The sequence below is a fragment of the Myotis davidii genome, unplaced genomic scaffold, assembly GCF_000327345.1.
Source record: "Myotis davidii unplaced genomic scaffold, ASM32734v1 scaffold8, whole genome shotgun sequence".
Taxonomy (NCBI): Eukaryota; Metazoa; Chordata; class Mammalia; order Chiroptera; family Vespertilionidae; genus Myotis; species Myotis davidii.
The window spans coordinates 845,898-853,436 of NW_006299520.1; the positions used below are offsets into that span (position 1 = coordinate 845,898).

The following is a 7,539-nucleotide window of genomic DNA, read 5'->3' on the forward strand; positions in this document are numbered from 1 at the left end:
GTCAGCCTGCGCCGACAGCCCTTCCTCTGCATGTGGCCTCGCGGGACCTTTCTTTCTTTCTCCCCACATCCAGACCGGGGAATATTTTGGAAACTGAAAATGAAATTGGAACCTCGGCTTCTCGGCTTCTTCGGGGCCCCAGCCCCACTCTGCACGTTGTTCTGTCTGTGTTTGTTCTCGAGCAGCATCGACGTAAGGTTACTGGTCATGACGATGAGTCTTCCCTGTTGTTTTAGGAACCTGACAATGTTTTTGGGCTCAAATCCAGGGAAAGGTTTCGTGGCCTAACATCCGTCATTTACCGCTTGGAGGTCTGAAGGCCATTATCTAAGTCACCAGCAACCTCCCTCTCTCCCTTTAATGATCTTATTATTGTCACCATCCCTCGTACATAGTATTTCGGAAGAGTTTGTAACTTTGCCTCCCACATGGAGCCCCACACTAGATAAAGTGAACCAGTCTGGGTCGGAGCCGTACCCAGTGCAGTGGATTGTAACCACAGCTCAATGGCCTGTCCTGCTGGCATAGGGAGCAGGGTGGATACAAAAACATCCTTTACGTCCGCTTCGGGGGAGTGTATTCTGTGGAGTTACAACATTTCAAGCAAAACAGTGACCTCGTGGTCTGAAGGACTAATCCGTGGCTCTAAAACAGTGGTTCTCAACCTTCCTAATGCCGCGACCTTTTAATACAGTTCCTCATGTTGTGGTGACCCACCAACCCATAAAATTATTTTCATTGCTACTTCATAACTGTCATATTGCTACTGTTATGAATCGTAATGTAAATATCTGATATGCAGGATGTATTTAGGCGACCCCTGTGAAAGGGTCGTTCGACCCCCAAAGGGGTCACGACCCACAGGTTGAGAACTGCTGCTCTAAAATACTGAAGTCCCCATTTTGCTTCATACACCTTGGCTCTGTGATCTGTGCCTTTATCCCCCTCAGTGTCCCTGGACTCTGGCTACTGTGAGGTTGCAGATTCCTTGAGGGTAGGGACCCTATCCGCCCCGTCAGCATTGTCCCTCCTATAGCCAGGGCAGCACCTTGCACAGAGCAGACAATCAATTCTTGTTGAAGGGATGAACAATTCATCGTTCAGACTGATGTGAAATAGTCTGCGTATTTCAAAAGTCTGCAGGACCTGTTTCTCATACTGCACCTGCTGGGGGAGGTGATTAATTACTATTTTAGTTGGAAAAGCACTCCCACCGCCTAGGAAGAAGGAAGAGTAATAACAAGTAAAGGAAGCTGGTGAATTGTGTTAACGACTTGCTTTAATTATGCCACTAAAACCTGGAAAAGACCCATTCTTGAAGGTTATAATGGGAGTGGCTCCTTCAGCACCTTCTCTTTGCCGTTCCTGTGTTACCTGCACAGGTTTCTCCCTTCTGGGTTTTCGTGCAGCCAGTCTTACCCACCCTGCATTTGAATTAATCCATTCTTTTTCCTCCTCAGAATTACTAGCCTGAATTTATCCAACTCCATTGCTATCTCTGACAATTACGTTTCACTAACAAACGTTTATTAAGTGTTTATGTTCAAATTGGACATTGAGTTGATCTAGGTATTGTTTTAAAATGTAGTAAACTGCCTGGCCGCTGTGGCTCAGTGCTTGAGCATTGACCCATGCACCAAGAGGTCGCCAGTTCGATTCCCAGTCAGGGTTGTGGCCCAGGTCTTGGGATCTATCCCCAGTGTGGGCCATGCAGGAGGCAGCCTCTCTAAAAATCAATAAAACATATTTAAAAGCATAAAAATGCAGTAAACCTGTTTCATCATTTAAGACCATAGTTCCCAGGGTTTTCCCACTGTGACACACACAATAGATGAAATTATATATATATACATATATATATATATACTCACACACACATATATATCAAATAATTCCTTGGGTCTCTTTTATGAGTCCACACGATATAAAATGGTAAATTGTTATTTTGATGAGGTGTGGAATATTTGCATAATTTCAAAGTATCTCCCCACAAAATGCTCACGCATTACAAAGGAACACTGCCTGCAGACATAACCTTAAATCAAATGATCAGTGTGAACATCACCCCTAATGGGACAATTGAAATTACATACCACTTAATCAGGTACAATTAGACGAACACATAATATTTTTGCCAAAGATGTATAATATGAATCTAATTGTGAGGAAGCATCATGTAAAAACATCTATAAAATAACTTCAGGCTTCAAGTGTCAAGATAAGGAAAGCCAAAAAAGACTGAGCAGCTGCTCTAGACTGAAAGAAACTAAAGAGGGGACACTAAAGTCACTTCCATTCTGAACCGAGTCCTTTTGCTATTAAAGAAATTACTAGAACATCTGGAAAAACTTGGGTGGGGTGTGAGGACCAGATAGCAGTGATGCATTGGTGTTAGCTCCTGATTTTGATAGCTGTGTTGAGGTTATCTAAGAGAATGATCTTGCTTGTGGGAAACACACATTAGAGTATTAAGGGATGATGGGACATCAGGTTGGCAACTTAACTCTTAGATGGTTTGGGGTTGGGGGGAGGGGTAGGAGGTCTTTGTACTGTACTGGCAACTTTTCTTTAAGTTTGAAATTGCTTGAGGAAAAGCATTTGTAAGTAGTGGTTCTAGACTTATTAGCAACCTGTCACTGGCAGTATGCCGATGTTGTGGTTGAAAGCGCCTGATCCAAGACCAAAAAGCATCGTTGTTAAAGCTGTCAATCAGAACTCCCACCCCAGGCTCAGGCTCGGGGCCCAAGCCCCACGTTGGCCGTGTCCTTGCAGGTTACAGGGAGCCGTGATGAGTTCTTTCTGACTATGACCATCACCCTCCGAAAGTCAATTCAGCATCCCTTTCCTCCAGGATTTCCCGTCCCCCTGTGAAAATACACACCAGTGGTGGGATCTAGACTAGATAAACTCTAAGGTGTCTTACGGTTTTAAAAGCAGATGATTTCAATATGGTTTTTTTCTAGTTTAGTGTTGAGCATGTTATGCTGCATCACTTCTGAACTTGTGGTAACACATACTGGATGGTGGATGCAAACTGTGGAGAGAGGTGCCACGTAAAGTCCTCGGAAACTGTAAGCTCAGAGATGAAAAAGCAAAAAAGCCAGTTCTTCTGGACAGCCTCTCCTTTTCTCTTTCAAAGAGCAGTTAATGGTTAGGAATTGCTAATTAATCTGGTGTTATTTTTTAATCCTAAATTTGAACAGCAGAAAGAAATGGTGTCTGGAATGAGTCATCAGAACAAGGGCTTCAGGAGAAACCAGTTTTCAAAACAGAGTAAGACCAGCTTAGGCCTAGAAAATACAAAAGTTTTTAAAACATAAAGCTGTTCAATATATATTATCGCAAAATGGATACTAGCATTCTCTATGGTGAGTTCCATATATTAATCAGCAAAATTTAGATCCATTCAGAACAGTACAAATTTTTGCTGTTCTGTTCTTTTCTCATATGACTTGTATTTGGTTCCAAGCAGGATCAAGCAGAATTCATAATTACTTGATTGTATTGGTGTAATTAGGGGGAAAGGCCAGTGAGCATTTCATGCAATGCAATTTGGGCCAGAAAGTTGGAAGCTGCTTTAAATTTTTCCACCGCCAGGTGGCAGTGTTAGGCTACCACAGAAATTACTACTCATGTTAGAAATTACCACTAATGTTCCTTAGTTTCTGGCGAATAACTTCCTGCAGGCAAGGGAATTGAAAAGGATATAAGGAGAAATAAGACAGCATCAATCAGACCATCAAACCTCAGAGGGAAGGTAGGGGAGGGTGGGGGTAAGGGGGAGAGATCAACCAAAGGACTTGTATGCATACATATAAGCCTAACCAATGGACACAGACACCAGAGGGGTGAGGGCATGAGTGGTGGGGGGCAGGGAATGGGGCTCTAAGGACACATATGTAATACCTTAATCAATAAAGAAAAACATTTAAAAAAAATAAGTTGTTAAAATCCTGGGTTCGGGAATCAGAGTGTCTAGGTCCTAAATCCTGTTTGAGCCACTTACTGGCTGTGCAATCAGGAACAAACTACTGAATTATTTAAGCCTCAGTTTCCTCAACTTCAAAACAACTACGCTAAGGCATTGTTGTGAGGATGAAATCACAAAATATATGCAGAGCATTGGCACATGCTATGGACATGTTCAAGTCCATACCATGTGCTGACAGTCTAACCCCCAGTAACTCAAAATGCAATCTTCTTTGAAAAAAGGGTCATTGCAGATGTAATCAGTGAACATGAATGAAGTCATTCCAGTGGGCCTAATCCGATATGGCTGGTGTCATAAAAAGAGGAGAGTATGCCCTGGCCAGTGTGAGTTCATGGTTAGAACATCAGCCCTCACATTGAAGGGTCTAGGGTTCAATTCCTGGTTAAGGGCATGTACCAGAGTTGCAGGTTCTATCCCCAGCTGGGTTGGGGCATGCAGGAGGCAACTAATCAAAGTTTCTCTCTCTCTCTCTCTCTCTCTCTCTCTCTCCTCCTTCATTCCTTCCCTTCTCCTCTCTCTGAAAAGCAATGGGAAAAATATCCTCAAGTGAGCATTACAAACACTAAAGAGGACATTAGGACACAGAGACATGCACACAGGAAGAACATCTTGTGAAGGCGATGGCAGAGATTGGGAGGATGCTTCTGGGAGCCAAGAAAAGCTGAAGATTGACAAACCAGCAGAAACTACCCCGGAAGCCAGAAACAGAGCCTCCTTCACAGCCTCACCTGCGGACACCTTGCTATCAGAGCTCCAGCCTCCAGAACTGTGAAAAAATAAATTTCTGTTCTTGAAGCCACCCAGTATGTGGTGCTTTGGGACAGCAGCCCTGAGACATACACAGCAAATGATAAGTACCCAAATACTAGCTGTTATTTGCAGCTCTGTACACATTTAATCTAATTGTACTAAAGCAACAAGACTCTTTCTACTGAAAATTAAAGTGCAACAGAAGGCAAAACTCCCAACAGAGAGAGGGTGGTTTCGATGGAATGCAGGGGATGTGTGCTAACAATGACAATCCTAAGGTCTTCCCTGAAGAGGGCCACACAGAGGCCACGTGAACCATAGAGGCAGTAGGATTTGGAGCCTCAAGATGTGGATTTGAGTTGCGAGCACTTGCTTGTATAGGTGTTAGTTCTCATTCAAAGAAGGGCTCCTGCCCTGGCCAGTGAGGCTCAGTTGCAGCAAAAGCAGGTTCCATTCTGGTCAGGGCACACACTGGGGTTGCAGGTTCCATACCCTGTCAGGGCGTGGCTGGGAGGCAATTCTTCAATGTCTCTCTCTGTCTCTCTCTCATATCCACGTTTCTCCCACTCCTCTCTCTCCCTTCCTCTCTCTAGTAAAAAAATTGAATAACTTTATTTTGAAAGCAAAGAGGGGCTCCTGCTGGTGGGAAGCCGGGATTGAATAACCTGTACCATCTTTCTGAAACTAGGTAGCATACATTTCAGCCATTCCCTAGCCGCCCGCCCCCCCCTTGCCCCATGCCAGAGACCTCTTCACCATTTCACCCCCAGCCCTACCCCACAAGGCAGTGAGTAGAGTCTTAAATAACTTGAACTGGAATAGGCAGCATTACAAGTTTCCATACTTGGAAGGTGACCTTGAGTCTTTCTCAGACTCAAAGAAGAAAATCAGCCCCACTGGGTGCCCTGGAGGGCTGTCTGCAGTTTGGAGGGCTGGAGGGCATGGAGCTGCCTCTTGGGTGCATGATAAAGAGAACAAAGGAGGGGCTATTACCTTGAGAGTGGTCCTAAATGCCCCACACCCAGGTCATTGCCACATCCCACAACCAGGGCAGACAATGCCCTTAGGTCAGACTGGATTTTAACTAAAAAGCATTATAGGTGTGGGGACCCTTTGCTTGCTGATGTGAACAACCCAATCAAAGAAGACATTTTGAGGCAATTGGGAAAATGAGAACATGGATTGAGCATTAGACAAACTTAAAGCTCTCTGTGTCTTTATTAAAAGGGATCATGGCACCGTGGTTTTTGTCAAAGATAAAAGGTCTTCTTCATGAAAGAGGTCCACAGTAAAATATCCTGGTTTCTGGGATGAAGTTTGTGTTTTTCATATTTCTTCAAGGGACTCTGCTGCTTGGCCGCGTGGCTGGGGACCCCACTGTTTTCTTCTGTGAGTAGGTGAGTCCTGATACTGTTTTCTGCCATTTCCCCTCAGACTTTGATTCCTCGCTTTTAAAAGTCCAGACGTTTCAGAATCATTCTGATGTGGCTTTTGCTGCAGTGGTTGCCTGTGCTTCACCCACTGGTCCCCAGGACCTTCGGGAAATCACTGCCCACTGTGCTGGAATTTCGTCTGACTCCGTTTTTCAACAGTGGGTTTCGCTGGATTTCTAAGAGCTGGAGAAAATCCACTGTCAGATTGAGGAATCACCGAATCTTCCAGAAAGCCAGCCCCTTTAAGGTCTGACAAAAGGAAGAGCCATCAACAAGTGGTTAGGAGCCAAACCAAGTTTGGATTGTGGGATCATTTCATTTCTATGACATGACAGCGTCTCTGTGTAGATCCACACAATGTTCTGAATCTCTCTTCTGGGTTTCTGGTCAAATTTTGCATCTTTGGGAATTCCTGGAATGATGTACACACAAGCGAGCTGATCATTGATTTTAAGTTCCATATAATTGTTGTTACAATGTAATATATGCTATCAAAACCAGTTTCTTAAAAGACCATTCTAGCAGTACAATCATGAGGAGCTTCTTTATTTCCTTTCCTGTGTGAAATGCCCAGGCTAATTTGCTAGGTACCCTTGAATCAGTAGAACATTTTCCAGTGTCTTTTCAAGTATAATTACATCATATGTGGATACTCCCATTTTTATTTCCTCTAGTCACCCAAAACTTTTTCCACATCCTCACCATGAAGCAGCAAAAATAGGCAATAACTGAAGACAACTTTAGCAAAACCCCTTATCCCACACTGAGCTAATTCCAGTGAGTTCTACATGTAGAAATCCAAGTTAAAAAAACTGGCAAGTTCAATCTGAAAACACAATGAAACAGCATTGTGTGCCGGGAATGTGCAAAGTAAATTGGCTTCAGAGAGCTTGTTTGGAGGTCCTGGCAGGGGAGCACAGCAACTCTTATACCCGTGAGAATTTCTTGACAGCTGGAAGGAAGAGAATAATCCTTAATGACCAGAGTCGCCCATGTGGGGGTCTCAGGGCAGAAGCAGATTTCCCAGGCCCCTCCAGCAGGGTGTGCTGTTAGCTTTGCATAGTGATAGATGGTAACTAGACTTATTGTGATGATCAGATTGTATGGTTTATAAATGCCAAAGCATTATGCTGAACAACTGAAGTCAATATAATATTGAAAGTCACCTATACTTTAATAAAAAATTCTTTAAAGGATAGATGAAGTGGCCGAAACCGGTTTGGCTCAGTGGATAGAGCGTCGGCCTGCGGACTGAAAGGTCCCAGGTTCGATTCCGGTCAGGGGCATGTACCTGGGTTGCGGGCACATCCCCAGTGGGAGATGTGCAGGAGGCAGCTGGTCGATGTTTCTCTCTCATCGATGTTT

At 44.0% G+C, this 7,539-nt stretch overlaps 1 pseudogene; it reads right to left on the bottom strand.

The window, feature by feature from the left end:
- Nucleotides 1-5,962: 5,962 nt before the first annotated feature.
- The window catches only part of LOC102752231, a 1,879-nt pseudogene continuing 302 nt past the window's right edge, over nt 5,963-7,539 (bottom strand).